Source organism: Lithobates pipiens, unplaced genomic scaffold, assembly GCF_037356315.1.
Source record: "Lithobates pipiens isolate NorthernLeopardFrog02 unplaced genomic scaffold, aLitPip1_a1.2 Scaffold_19, whole genome shotgun sequence".
Lineage (NCBI taxonomy): Eukaryota > Metazoa > Chordata > Amphibia > Anura > Ranidae > Lithobates > Lithobates pipiens.
In genome coordinates this window covers 331,557,769-331,573,510 of record NW_027507764.1, presented here as the reverse complement: position 1 = coordinate 331,573,510, position 15,742 = coordinate 331,557,769, and the positions used below count along the sequence as shown (strand labels likewise).

The following is a 15,742-nucleotide window of genomic DNA, read 5'->3' as shown; positions in this document are numbered from 1 at the left end:
GCACGCAGACAGCACGCACTATCTCCTAACACTGCTGGGTACAGAGCACGCAGACAGCACGCACTATCTCCTAACACTACTGACTGCAAGCTCTATTATAAATGATAGATCACTACTACTAGCTATATAGGTGAGGTGAATATAGCGGTGTATACTGCGGTCAGGGCACGCAGACAATAACCAGAGAACACCAGAGATAAAGGGGTATATACAGATGTATACTGTGCTGTGCTGGAGGCACACACAACTTCCAATAACTCCTGCAGATGGCAAGTGGGCTCAAATAGAGAAGAGCTATGTAGGTGGATATAGCGGTATGTACTGGGTACAGAGCACGCAGACAGCAAGCACTATCTCCTAACACTACTGACTGCAAGCTCTATTATAAAAGATAGATCACTAGCTATATAGGTGAGGTGAATATAGCGGTGTATACTGCGGTCAGGGCACGCAGACAATAACCACTACACAACAGCAAGATAGAAAATCGGCCGAAAACGATCGGTGTATACTGTGTTGAAGGTACACAGAACACCCACTGCTTCAGACGCCAACACACTACACGAGGCCGCCGCAATGGCGGCCTTATATAGTGTGGGGCGTGCACTACACAGCCTGAGCTATGATTGGCCACAGGCATCCTGCCTGTGGCCAATCATGGCTCTCCTCGCTGCTGGCGCTGCGATTGGCCAAGCATGCGGGGTCACAGTGCATGCTTGGCCAATCATGAGCCAGCAATGCACTGCGCCATCGCAGTGCATTGTGGGCCGTGAGCGCCACGCGAATTTGACGCGAACGGACCAAAATGTTTGGATTTCGCCGAACAGACGAACAGCCAATGTTCGAGTCGAACGTACGTTCGACTCGAACACGAAGCTCATCCCTAATCACCACCCCCAGTAGGTATAGTGCCAGATAATATACCTGTCAGGGCTGGCTTAGCCCTTCCTTCTCTGGGCTGGCCGCTCAGCTGTCGGCTAATTGCCAGCTCTCTTCTCTTTCCACAGTTACCAGCTGTTTCCGATGATGCTCGCCTGACCTGCCTATTTAAAGCCTTCCAGCTCACTCTTTCATTTGCCTTCACGTTGGTCACATCACTAGGGACCATCTCCTGCTGTTTGTTTCAAGACTGGCTTGCTGACATCCCTCCTGGCTTCTTTCCTGCTTGCAGTTGCTCTCCTTGGATCCCTGACGTCTGGACTGGCTGACTACCCGATCTGGTTTATGAACTTTGGACTGGCTGACTACCCGATCTGACTACTGGACTTTGGCTATGCTTGACTATGCTTTTTCCTATTTACCTTTTTATTTTTCTTAATAAACACGTGTGATTTGATTGTACTTCTGTCTCTGTCTGTTTCATGGTTCCTGACAATAAATTTCAATAATATAGTTCCAGAAAATACACCATTCAATAATTCTTTTCAACATTCCCAGGAATCTTTCAATAATGAGTCCCAGTTTCAAGATAAGTGACACTCTCCCCACCAAAACAAGTCTAGTCCTCTCACCATTGTTCAATATACCCATTTGTAACAGGTACAGCCCCTTAACACGAGACTTAGAAACCTTCACCAAAGGCTACTCCAACACAATTCCATTCACATTCGGTCAGCTACAATTCTCCAACATGCTTACCTCTGAAAATATTCTGGGATGTTTGAGAGGGAGAAGAGGAGGGAGAGTGGTTAAGATTAAACAACAAAAAAGAAAGGAAAGAGAGGAACTAAAAGTTTCAGAGAGCAATCAAAATTTTAAATCTGTCAGCCTATAGTCTCAATGGAGCGAAAATGTTCCTGCTTAAGAAAGGGCTAAGCTTTGTTCCTTCTACAGGTCACAATCTATTTGGACTGTTCAAAAAATTACACAATTGTATTTGTTTAATGACACTTAAACGTCACTTCGCCAAAACACAAAATGCTAGTGATACTAACAATACCCAGTCAGGAATAGCTAGCCCAGTGGGAACCTCTATTGGCACATTGGATAATCCAGAGGCCACAATTAATGATTCCCATTTGGGAGGAAATTTACACCAATACTCAACCAACAGATTGGTGTGTTGATCCTGATATCAGACATACTGGACTTAGACCTAAAAAGACTTTAACCCTTGTAGAACAAAAAGCTCTAAAAGATATAGAAGCAAATGGTAACATTATTATAAAATTATGTAAGGTCACCCGAGCCCAGGTGACAGATGCACCCCGTTGGGGTCTGGAGAGCACTGCAAAGGTAGTGGACCTACGGCTGACTGCTGCGGATGGAGCTCTAGGATATACAGGAGAGCAGGTACTCTGTAGTACCTACACAGATGACACTGGGAGCCAGCGGGTGTTCACCAGAAGCCCCTAGTGGTAGGGATGGATTTTGCTTCAGTCTGGCTCCAGGTCGCGACCCCTAGGGCCTCTCAGCTCATGCTAGACTACAGGGAGGTAGAGTGGAAGCGACAAACAAGGATAGTCAGGAGATAGCCAAAGGTCGGGGAAACAAGCAGGTAGGGATAGTCAGGAGATCCCCCGCCTGGGCCCAGGCTTAGAGGGAAACTTCAGTTGAAACCTCCTCAACAGATGAGGTGCAAAGACCTCAGATGCAGTGATCCAAGACCACTCCTCAGGACCAAAACCTTTGCACGAGGTACTGAAGAATGCCTCTACAGAGCTGGGAATTCAGAACTTGACTAACCTCGTACTCCTGATTATCTTCAGAGACTGGGGCCACGGTAGGTATTAGACAAGAGAACTTATTTAGGACTAAAGGCTTCAGAAGAGCAACATGGAAGGAGTTAGCGGTTTTGAGGCTTTTAGGGATCTGGAGTTTGAAAGAAACTGGATTCAGTTTAGAGGTTATAGTGTACGGACCAATGAATCTTGGGGCAAACTTCAGAGAAGGAACTCGGAGCTTGATCTTCCTAGTGGAGAGCCAGACTTTGTCCCCTGGCTGAAGAGAAGGCATTTTACTCCTGCGGCGGTCAGGAAAGCCTTTGAATTTGTCAGCAGCTGCCCGGAGAGAATCATGAATGTCACTCCAAATAGAATTGAAAGACTCCTGAGCCATAGCCAAAGCTGGATATCTTGAGAACAGGTCATTGGAAGAGACAGTTGTGTTTTCCATAAACCTCTTCCCCTACAATACCCACTCGCATAGAGCGCATAAAAACCTAGGGGTCTTAAATAGATGGCTGCCAGAGTCACATGGGCGATCACCATCTAATCGGATCATTGCCAGGGCTGGCGCCAGCATAAGGCAGCTAAGGCGGCCACCTGAGGGTGCCAGGAGAGAGAAGGGTGTTAAAGTAATGGGTCCCTCAAGTGCTAATGCTGGCGCCGCCCTACTAGGACATAAGACAGCAGATCCATGTCAGGCAGCACAGCACCGAGCGCTATGAATTTCAGCTGCTCCCTCCACACTTTCACTTTCACAGCCTCTCCTCCTCCCCTCTCCTTGATGAAAGGCAGACATCCGTCCCTCGCTGATTCTCTACAAAAGAATCCCCTCCCCAGGCACAGTAGCAGGAATGCCACAGATCCTCTGTTGAAGGTAGGGGCAAAGTGACTTATCATGTCTGACTGTCCTACACAGCCTGCTGCATGTACAGGTACATCACAGGATTCATCTAGAGACAGAGGAGTGATAGGGACAGAGAAAGGGAAATAATGACAGGGCAAGGGAAAAAGAGAGATGAGGTTAGTTAGAGAGTACATGGGGAGAGAGATCAGAGGAGAAGGGACAAAACAAAACATCAACTAAAAGTCCCCTTTCACACGGGACAGACTCTGCTTTGCTCAGCGGGAGATCTGTCTGCTGATCCCCGCTGAGGAGAGCTGGAAGATAACAAGTCTGCGTCCACTCTGTATGTGCAGAGCGGACAAAGACACATCCAGTCCGATTTTCTGCCTGAAAAAGGGACAGGTGGACCTGATTGGACCATTCATGGGAAAATGCCTAAAGTGCAATGTGATATATATTAAGAATATTTTTTTATACATACACATTCCAAATGTGCTGTGATAAATTTGTGCAAGCTGTTTGCTTCAACTTCAGTGTACCATCACCAAGACAAAGTACACACCATCTGCTTACCTCTTAAACATGCACTTGTCATCTGCTAAATATCTGCAGCCACTTCACTCAAATAGTGACAATGTATGTGTAGCGGTACCCTTGTGAGGGCTGCTGATTGACTCTATACCCCACTGTCTACCCCAACAATGCAGATCCTCTCTTACCTTTGACACCTTGGGTTTCATTCTGCAATGCGATGTCGGCAATGAGAAACTCATACAGTATCACTGAACCACTTAGAACAGTTTACTAAAACATGTAATGAAATACAATGAAGGACACGAATGAACAGTATGATTGGCAAGTGTTATCACTTAAGGCACATTGCTCTATAAATTAAAAAAGACTGAAAATGTTGAAAAAACAAATGCATTTTTCTTTGTTTCTGTGATAACATTTTGCAAATTATTATTTTTTTTCATTAATTTTGGCCACAATTTAAACTGCTACATATCTTTGGTAAAAATAACCCAAATTAGTGGATATTATTTGGTCTTTGCGAAAGTTATAGAGTCTACAAGTTGTGGTACAAATCATAAAAAATGTATCACACCTGATGTACTGGTGGCCTATCTCATTTCTTGTGACCCGAACAAGCTAGGAAAGTACAAATACCCCCCAAATTACCCCTTTTTGGTAATAGACATTCCAAGGTATTTAGTAAGATGCATGGTGAGGTCTTTGGTGTTGTCATTTTTCCCCACAATTCTTTGCAAAATGAAGATTTTTTTTATTTTTTTTCCCACAAAATTGTCATTGTAATAGGTTATTTCTCTCACATGGCATGTGTATACCACAAATGACACCCCAAAATACATTCTGCTACTCCTCCTGAGTATTACGATACCACATGTGTGGGACTTTTTTACAGCCTGGCCACTTAGAGAGGCCCAACATGCAGGGAGCACCGTCACATGTTCTAGGAGCATAAATTACACATATAACTTGTTGACTACCTATTACACTTTTGAAGGCCCTGGAGCACCAGGACAATGACACATGACACTGACGTGGCACTGATGGCAGATGGCACTGATACGTGGCACTAATGGCACGTGACACTGATGACAGATGACATTAATACGTGGCACTGATGACACGTGACACCAATGACAGATGGAACTAATATGTGGCACTGATGACACATGACACTGATGTGGCACTGATGACAGATGGCACTAATACATGGCACTGATGACACCTGACACTGATGACAGATGGCACTGATGACACCTGACACTGATACGTGGCACTGATAACATGTGACACAGACATGTGGCACTGATATGTGGCACTGATGACACCTGACACTGACAGGTGGCACTGGGGACAGGTGGCACGTGGCACTGGGGACAGGTGGCATGTGGCACTGGGGACAGGTGGGTACTGATAGGTGGCACTGGGGACAGGTGGTACTGGGGAAAGAAGACACTGATAGGTGGCACTTGGGACAGGTGGCATTGATAGGTGGCACTGGGGACACATGGCACTGACAGGTGGCACTGGGGACAGATGGCACTGATAGGTGGCACTGGGGACAGGTGGCCCTGGGGACAGATGGCACTGATAGGTGGCACAGGGGATAGATGGCACTGATAGGTGGCACTGGGACAGGTGGGCATGTGTGTGTGTGTGTGTGTGTGTGTGTTTCACTGTGTGTGTGTTTTACTGTGTGTGTGTGTGTGTGCCCTCTCACCACAATGGACTCCAAAGGCTGTAAGGCTCCCTCCGGAATCCCCTCCTGGTGTCTTTGTCTGGTGAAGATGGCACCGCCATTCCGTGCTGAAACTCACAATGGGCTGAAGTGCAGGGCTTCCAGTTGCTCTGAAGTGCAGGCCAGTCTACTTGCTAGGATGGTAAGGCTGTACTCCGAGATCCCTGAGAGGCGGGCGATCCGGCTCTCCACTGTATTGGCCGCTGTCTCTCACTCTTAGTCACACACAGACCTCCTGCTGGCAGGTGTTGAATGGCGTCCAAAGAGGCTAAAAACAGGCTGCGCTGGTTCTTTTATCACTGCTCCCAGAAGGCAGTGCTGAGCACTTTGCATTGTCTGTATTGTAGTTCAGGGCTGATCCAGCTAACAGAGTCACTTCCTCCTCCAAACTACATCTCCCACAATACTTTGCTGCATTCCATTTTAAGGAATAAGGAAACAACCTAACAGAGCCCAGCAGCCACTAGAGGGAGCCAAACTCATTTGAAATAACAACAACTGTAATAACTATAGTAGCAAACCCTTGGCTACATATGTATAGTAGCTTTCTCCCAAGACCGGCCTTTCACCACCCCGTCCAGTTCAGTACCAACCACAGGAAACCCCATATATGCAAAGAATAAAGCATGCTGTAGTACATTACCATTACATACGGCACTGCTTTAATAAAGTAATGTACCATACTTACAGCAAACTTTCAAGGATAAAGCAACAAATAGTTTACTTGTCCTGGTATTGCACTATAGTGTGCATTATTCTTTGCATATACGGGGTTGCTTGTGATTGGTACCGAACCAAGCTACTATACCGCAGTGTTGCTTTTTCAGCAACGTTTTTGTAAATATCCAGCAGATGACAAGCGCATGTGACCTCATAAGTTTAGGAGGTCAAATTTTTGGTGATGGTACACTGAAACAGCTTGCAGTGGATCTGCACAAATTGATCACAGCACAGTTTTACTGGATTTGTTTGTGTGAAATGTATGTTTTATGCTTATTATTTATTGTACTAGCACTTTGGAATGTACATATGTAAGTGATTAATAATATCTATCACACTATAGCACATAAATGTGGTAGACAGGGGAACTGCTCCTGTAAATTTTGCTGCTTCACCTCAGCTCTGTTCTGCATATGCACAGTTCCAAAGTGGAACAGTTATTAGACAGCTGAGCTCCACCTGACTCGAGCAGTGTGGCGTGTACTGAAGGGTGCATGTGACATGCATTGTGCTTGGCACCTGTTTCCACTAGTTTGAAGAAGACGGGAGGGAGGGGGAGGAAGGACCAACAGCCTGCCTGAGCTCCAGCCAGCCTGCAGTTTCCTTCAGGCCACCTTCCCACAGTGCCCTACAGCCTGCATGCATGGAATGGGCAATGATGTACAAGGGAAGTGTGACTGTGGACCCTAAGGAAAGGGGGGAGTCAGGAGGACACTGATATAAGGGGGAACTCTGCAACCTCTGCTGTAAAGAGGAACTCTTATGTAAGGGGACTCAGAGCCCTTCTTCATCATAGGTCCTCCTTACAGTTTAAAGGGGAACTCTGCAGATACGCCTGATGAAAGAGCTCATTCGGACAGGCACTGATTCCTGTTCTCCATGCAAAAGCTGCAGTGTGTCCATCATCTTGGAGCTGCGTGCAGGCAGCCCATAGACGTGGATGTAGATGCATCGGCTGCTTTTAGATCTGTGCATCTGCTCCTGCCCACATGTCAAATTTTGACATGCAATTTTGTCTGTGCAAACACGGTGTCTGCACGCGGCTCCAAGGTGGATGTATATACAGCAGATAGCGGCTCAGTATGGAGGACTGATCTGAATGAGCCCTAAGGAAGAACTCTGTGAATTCTAATGTATGGGTGGAACTATGCAGACTGTGATGTATGGGGGAGAGCTGTGGACTCTCATTTAAAGGTGTTCTGGGAACCTTGATTGTAAGGAAAGAATGCAGGGGAACTGGTTTTTAAGGAGGGACTTTGATTTGGGGAAAAAATCTGTGCACTCTGATGTAAGGGGGGACACTAATGTACAAACAGAATGCTGGGGACTTCAATTTGAGGGGAGGGGCACTCTGTGGAATCTGATATGAAAGGGAGGCTCTGGTGTAAGGGGGGAAAACTGGAGACTCTGAGGTAGGGAGGGAATCTGGACACCCTGATGTATAGAGTAATGGTGGGGACTCTGATGTAAGAAGGGATTCTGATGTGCAAATAAAGTGTATGCCATATGGGGGTGGGGGGTTGCATTGTGAAGGGGGGGGGGGTGGCAGGAGGGCGGTGGGAAGGGGCACAAAAATGCACCTTTGCTTAAGTAGACAAATATTCTTGCACCAGCCCTGATTACCGCCCAGTGACTCAAGAAACCATAGAGGAACCCTGCTCCTTCTGATTTCCTGTCCCTCTGCATCATCACTGATGTTGAGTGCCACCTGCAGTGGACACAGCAGACTGCACCTGCCTACATACAGTAGTGAGTACACCCCTCACATTTTTGTAAATATTTTATTATATCTTTTCATGTGACTGAAGAAATTACACTTTGCTACAATGTAAAGTAGTAAGTGTACAGCTTGTATAACAGTGTAAATTTGCTGTCCCCTTATAATAACTCAACACACAGCCATTAATGTCTAAACCGCTGGCAACAAAAGTGAGTACACCCCTAAGTGAAAATTGACAATATTTTGTGTGGTCACCATTATTTTCCAGCACTGCCTTAACCCTCTTGGACATGGAGTTCACCAGAGCTTTACAGGTTGCCACTGGAGTCCTCTTCCACTCCTCCATGATGTCATCACGGAGCTGGTGGGTGTTATGCCTCATACACACGATCAAACAATCCGCCGGACAATCCCCCCGTGTGTAGGCTCCAGCTGACTTTTTTTTATCCAAAAGTCCGACGGACTAAGAAAGTAGTTTTGCACTCCAATCTGTCCGCTGGACTTGCATTTTGGCGGACAATCCGGCCGTGTGTGTGCCAGTCTGCCGTACTTTTGAAATGAACGGACTTTTCCCGCCCGGAGAAAAGTCCGCTCATTTTGAGCGCATCTCCAGGTAGCTGGGGCCCGCGAAGGAGGCGTCGCTGGCCCTGTCACCTTGTATGGACTTAAAGGGGAATCCCTACGCCAAAAAATCGGCGTGGGGGTCCCCTCCCTAGGTCCACATCAGACCCTTATCTGAGCACGCTACCCGGCCGGGCAGGAAAGGGGGTGGGGACGAGCAAGCGCCCCCCCGCCCCTGAGCCGTGCCAGGCCGCGTGCTCTCAACATGGGGGGGTGCCTTGGGGAAGGGGGGCTGCGCGGCCCCCCCCACCCCAAAGCACCTTGTCCCCATGTTGATGAGGACAAGAGCCTCTTCCCGACAACCCTGGCCGTTGGTTGTCGGGGTCTGCGGGCAGGGGGCTTATCGGAATCCACGAGCCCCCTTTAATAACTCGCTGTCGCCGTCTTCTGTTCTTCTCTTCAGATGTTGCCTTGTCGCTGCCTCCGCTCACAATGGCAGGGACGCGGCGCGCGGCGAGAAGAGAAGAACAGAAGACGGCGACAGCGGCAACAGAAAACCGGGCCACCGCCTGTAAAAGAGCTAGAAGAAGGAGCGGTGGCCCGGCAAGAAGAACCGAAGAGGGGGACAAGACCCCCGAAGAGGGGGACAAGACCCCCGAAGTCGGAAGAAGAGGGCGGCGGCGAAGAAAATAGCCGGACTCCTCCGCTAGTAAAAGAGCTAGCAGAAGATAGCGGAGGAGTCCGGCGAGAAGACCCCCGAAGACGGGCAGAAGACCCCCGGAGCTGTGCAATAAACTATTTTAATCCTTGTGTGTTGTGTTTTATTTTTATTTTTTCCACAGGTGAATGGGTAGGAGTACATTGTACCCCATACTCATTCACATAGGGTGGGGGGCCGGTATCCGGGGGCCCCCGCCCGCAGACCCCGACAACCAACGGCCAGGGTTGTTGGGAAGAGACCCTTGTCCTCATCAACTTGGGGACAAGGTGCTTTGGGGTGGGGGGGCCGCTCGCTCGTCCTCACCCCCTTTCCTGACCGGCCGGGTAGCGTGCTCGGATAAGGGTCTGATGTGGACCTAGGGGGAGACCCCACGCAGATTTTTCGGCGTAGGGATACCCCTTTAAGTCCATACCAGGTGACAGGGCCAGCGACGCCTCCTTCGCTGGCCCCGGCTACCTGGAGACGCGCTCAAAATTAGCGGACTTTCCTCCGCGAGTGTGGGCGGAGTCCGTTCATTTCAAAGGTACGGCGGATAGTCCGGCGGACTTAGTACGCCGTATTAGTCCGCTGAAAAAGTGCCGTGTGTGGGCAAGTAGCTCGTTCGAAAAGTCCGGCGGACAGTCCGGCAGGAAGTGCGCCAGACTAAGTCCGCTGGATAGTCTGCTATGTGTGTACGCGGCATTAGAGACCTTGCGCTCCTCCACCTTCCGTTTGAGGATGCCCCACAGATGCTCAATAGGGTTTAGGTCTGGAGACATGCTTGGCCAGTCCATCACCTTTACCCTCAGCTTCTTTAGCAAGGCTGTGGTCGTCTTGGAGGTGTCATGGAGGCTAAGCTACTAGCTCATTATGCCTTTGCCTTGCAGGGTCTATTTTTATTGTTATTAAGGCTTTACTTCCTCTTTAACCACTTGACAACTGGGCACTTAATCCCCCCTCCTGCCCAGACCAATTTTAAGCTTTTGGTGCTCTCACACTTTGAATGACAATTAGCTCAGTCATGTAATACTGCACCCAAATGAATTTTTTGTCCCTTTTTCTCACAAATGGAGCTTTCTTTTGGTGGTATTTGATCACCTCTGTGTTTTTCTTTTTTGCGCTATTAATGAAAAAAGACCAAAAATTTAGAAAAAAAAAACGCATTTTTCTTTGTTTCTGTGATAAAATGTTGCAAATTATTAATTTTTCTTCATAAATTTTGGCCACAATTTATGCTGCTACATATCTTTGGTAAAAATAACCCAAATTAGTGGATATTATTTGGTCTTTCTGAAAGTTAGAGAGTCTAAAGCTGTGGTGCAAATCATACAAAATTGATCACACCTGATCACACCTCATTTCTTGAGACCCGAACAAGCCAGGAAAGTAAAAATACCCCCAAAATGACCCCTTTTTGGAAAGTAGACATTCCAAGGTATTTAGTAAGGGGCATGGTGAGCTTTTTGATGTTGTCATTTTTTCCCACAATTCTTTGCAAAATGAAGATTTTTATTTTATTTTTTTCCCACAAAATTGTCATTGTAATAGGTTATTTCTCTCACATGGCATGTCTATATCACAAATGACACCCCAAAATAAATTCTGCTACTCCTCCTGAATATTATGATGCCACATGTGTGGGACTATTCCACAGCTTAACCACGTAGAGAGGCCCAACATGCAGGGAGCGCCATTAGGGGTTCTAGGAGCATAAATTACACATCTAACTTGTTGACTACCTATTACACTTTTGAAGACCTTGGAGCACCAGGACAATGACACGTGACACTGATGTGGCACTGATGGCAGATGGCACTGATATGTGGCACTAGTGACACGTGACACTGATGTGGCACTGATGACAGATGCCACTAATACGTGGCACTAATGACACATGACACTGATGACAGATGGCACTAGTATGTGGCACTGATGACAGATGGCACTTATACATGGTACTGATGACACATGGCACTAATACGTGGCACTGATGACAGATGGCACTAATACGTGGCACTGATGACAGATGGCACTAAGGACACGTGACACTGATGAAAGATGGCACTAATGACACGTGACACTGATGACACATGGCACTAATACATGGCACTGATGACAGATGGCACTAATACGTGATACTGATGACAGATGGCACTAATACGTGGCACTGATGACACGTGACACTGATGACAGATGGCCCTGATACCAGGCATTGATGACACGTGACACTGATAACAGATGGTACATGACACTGACAGGTGGCACTGATGACAGATGGCACTGATATGGCACTGATCACAGATGGCACTATGTGGCACTGATGACACATGGCACTGATGTGGCACTGATGACAGATGGCACTTATACGTGGCACTGGGGACAGATGGCACTGACAGGTGGCACTGGGGACAGATGGAAGTGGGGACAGTTGGCACTGGGGGCAGATGGCACTGACAGGTAGCAGTGGGGACAGATGACAGTGGGGACAGATGGGCACTTTATTTTCATTTTTTTTCACTAACTGCTGCATCTCTGACTAAGCTCTCCCTCCTCTCACTATGTCTCTGTGTGAGGAGGGAGAGCCGGCAATGAGAGATGATCTCATATGTTTACATATGAGATCATCTCTCATTGGACAAGCTGATCACGCTGTAAACGGCCGCTGTGATTGGCCATTTACAGCGATCTGTGACTGGCTGTGTCCAAGGGACATGGTCAGCACAGAACTAAAGTGTAACTAAACCCACAACAGTAAAATCAGTCTGTATATGCAGTGAAGCACGCTTGTTATACTCACGGTGGAACCTAAGGGGTTATTCCTCTGCATTGTGTAAAAAGGCTGTTTGATCCAGTCTTCTTTCAACCTCCTCTTCTTCCACTGCCCCCAATCTATCTGCTGATAAAACTAAGCCTTGGGGGCAAGCTGCACATGCTCAGTTTCGTGTGTATTGCTAGAGAGTTTTTTTCTTTGGAGAGCGTATGTGATCAACACAGGGCCAATCAGCACTGTCTAGACAGAGGGTCAGGGGTCCTGCAACCTCATAGGACAATCAGGGGAGAATGAAAACTCTTCCTACAAGCTTTAACCAGACACTGTTACAAATCACAAGACTGCTATATACTGCTGATGAAAAAAAGGTATTTTGGAGTTTATATTTACTAAAATTATTGCATGTCCATGTTTTGTGTACTGTGGGAGACCAGATATAGTGAATGCAGGTCCTGGGTTTAGTAAAACTTTAACCCTAACCCTAAGGCCGGGTTCAAATATGTGCGGCCACGGTTCCCTGCATGGGGTCCAGTGCGTCCCTGTTCACCAGTTCAAGTGCAAATCAGGTCCCAATTTTTGCCTGAATTCACTCTTGAACCTTACCCAAAAATGCACAAAACCCTTTTGGAAAGTGGACTGTGGCCAACCCCGGACCTGTGTGAACCGACTTCATTACGAGCTGGCACACTCACATTTAATGCGAATTAAATTCGGAGGAAATCCACATCCAATTTGCACGTCTGTGAACCAACCTCGACACGTGACTTTGGACACATAAGACCCCTTTCACACTGGGGCGCTTTGCAGGTGCTATAACGCTAAAAATAGCGCCTGCAAAGCCCCCTGAAGGAGCAGCTGCTGTCTCTCCAATGTGAAAGCCCTGAGGGCTTCCACACTGGAAAGGTGCGCTGGCAGGACGCTAAAAAAAGTCCTGCTAGCAACATCTTTGGATTGGTGAAGGAGCGATGTATACAATCAATGGGGCAGTGCGGCTTTACCACTGGCATAGTACTGCTGCAGCAGCGCTTTGCGGTGGTTTTAACCATTTTCTTGGCCGCTAGCGGGGGGTAAAAGTGCCTCGCTAGTGGCCGAATATTGCCGCGAAATTGACAAGAAAGCAACACTAAAAATAGCGACACTTTACCACCGACGCACCCACCGCCCCAGTGTGAAAGGGGCCTAAAGGTTCCTGCACTACTTTGATGCTACTTGAGTGCCAGGAAGTGTAACGTTGCATAACAGTCACATCAAAGTTGTACCCCATGAACAGAACTGTCATACTTTTGTTTGTTTTTTTGGTGTGGGCTAAGGATGAGCTCCGGCGTGTTCGCACACCCCACGTGCAGAGCCCGCCAGGAAGTTGGCGTAGCGCTGCGCTAATCACAGGCAGTGAGACATTGCCTCGATGCGCGGCTGCAGAGATCGGGCAATGTCTCACTGCCTGTGATTAGCGCAGAGCTGCACTGACTTCCTGGCGGGCTCTGTACGTGGAGTGTACCAACACGCTGGAGCTCATCCCTAGCCTATAGAAGTCTATTACACACAAGATGCAGTATGCTGCGGAAAAAAAAGTCCCTGATCCATTATCAAAAAAAAATAACGCACTGGCTCAAAACGCACAGATGTTAAATGGACTGTAGTGAGTAAGGATGAGCTCAGGCGTATTTGCATACTCCACGTGCAGAGCCCACCAGGAAGTCGGTGCAGCGCTGTGCTAATAACAGGCAGTGAGACATTGCCCCGATGTGCGGCTGCAGAGATCAGGAAATGTCTCACTGCCTGTGATTAACGCAGCACAGTGTCGACTTCCTGGCGGGCTCTGCAAGTGGAGTAGGGATGAGCTCAGGCGTGTTTGCATGATCCATGTGCAGAGCCCGCCAGGAAGTCAGCACAGCACTGCGTTAATCACAGGCAGTGTGACATTGCCCGATTTCTGCAGCCGCGCATTGGGGCAATGCCTCACTGCCTGTGATTAGCGCAGTGCTGCGCCGACTTCCTGGCGGGCTCTGCACATGGATCATGCGAACACACCTGAGTGCATCCTTAACATGGAGTATGCAAACACACCTGAGCTCATCCTTAACATGGAGTATGCGAACTCGCCTGAGCTCATCCTTAACGTGGAGTATGCAAACACGCCTGAGCTCATCCTTAACATGGAATGTGCGAACACGCCTGAGCTCATCCTTAACATGGAGTATGAGAACACGCCTGAGCTCATCCTTAACGTGGAGTATGCGAACACGCCTGAGCGCATCCTTAACGTGGAGTATGCGAACACGCCTGAGCTCATCCTTAACGTGGAGTATGCGAACACACCTGAGCGCATCCTTAACGTGGAGTATGCGGACACGCCTGAGCGCATCCTTAACGTGGAGTATGCGAACACACCTGAGCTCATCCTCAGTAGTGAGCTTGTACAAAATGCACTAAAAAACGCATAGGTGGGAACCAAAGCTTAGCAGTGTTTCATTTTTTGTTTTTCTCATATGTCACGGTTTACAGGACTCTCTTTTTAAATCTATTTTTTTTTTTATGTAATTTTTTTTTCTTTTTGTAATTTTTTTTTCTTTTTGTAACATGTCAGGACTGTATTCCTGAGGAGCTGAAGTTGCTGGAGGGTTGTAGTATAATGACCAGATGTAGCTAATAAAGTGGCCTCTGAGTATCCTGTGAGTAGCTAGTCAGTGTAGCTACAATATATCTGCTGTGTACATACAGAACAGGCGCACAGGGTTACATATGAATGACGTTTGTGCATTTGTACAAGAATTCTTTTTTTCTGGCTGTGTTTTTGGGTGTGGTTGATAATTCCATTCAGATTCCACCCACTTGTAGAAAAAGAAGTCTTTATGTAAACTGGGTCATCGCACAGAAAGGATCGCTTGTGGGAAAGGTAAGCTCCATCTACTTGTGTGTGCGGAGCCTGAAGCTGGCAGAAGTTCAGAAGAGGGGGGAAATCAAGCAACACCCCCTTCCTCTCCCTAATGTGGATGGTGAGAAGAAGGGATCAGCCCAGACACGAACAATCGGCTGCGAGCTGTCAGTGCGAGGAGTCCTGTCCAGCGGTGGGGAGCAGCAGGAGCACCCCCTCGCGATCAGGTGAGTGCCTTCTACTCCACATGTCATCCAGACGTCTAATGACCTAACATGGCACGATCGCCTCCCACACCGTGCCCAGGAAACACCATAGGAAGCAGCACATTTGCATGTCATGGGACTTGAAGCTCGTTACCTTTTTTTTTCTGGCTGCCAACAGGACCCTGTCTTGGGATTTGCAGCTGATTGTCTAACAGGCACTAATGGATATTTCCCTGCAGAGACTTGTAAGTCATTGGCATCTAGCAGCTGGCACCTTGTCACCTTGCAGGGACTGGCAGCCAGTTGCTTTATATACACTAGGACTCTTTGCAGTAGGAAAAAAAAAAAAGAAGCAGCAGATGTGATGTGTGCTGTTGTGTTCTTTTCTCCCCCTTGTATACAAATGATCAC

The 15,742-nt window shown here is 47.7% G+C and overlaps 1 protein-coding gene across 3 annotated transcripts in view; it reads left to right on the top strand.

Moving 5' to 3' along the window:
- The first annotated feature begins 3,519 nt into the window (after positions 1-3,519).
- The window catches only part of RNF152 (ring finger protein 152), an 80,878-nt gene continuing 68,655 nt past the window's right edge, over positions 3,520-15,742 (top strand). Inside the window, exon 1 of one of the 3 annotated variants that reach the window (XM_077492053.1) lies at positions 3,520-3,540. The gene's annotated coding sequence lies outside the window, so the exon portion shown is untranslated. Of the gene's footprint in view, positions 3,541-15,101; positions 15,353-15,431; positions 15,577-15,742 lie in introns of those variants that run through there. The other 2 variants (XM_077492050.1, XM_077492052.1) reach the window with 2 other exon arrangements.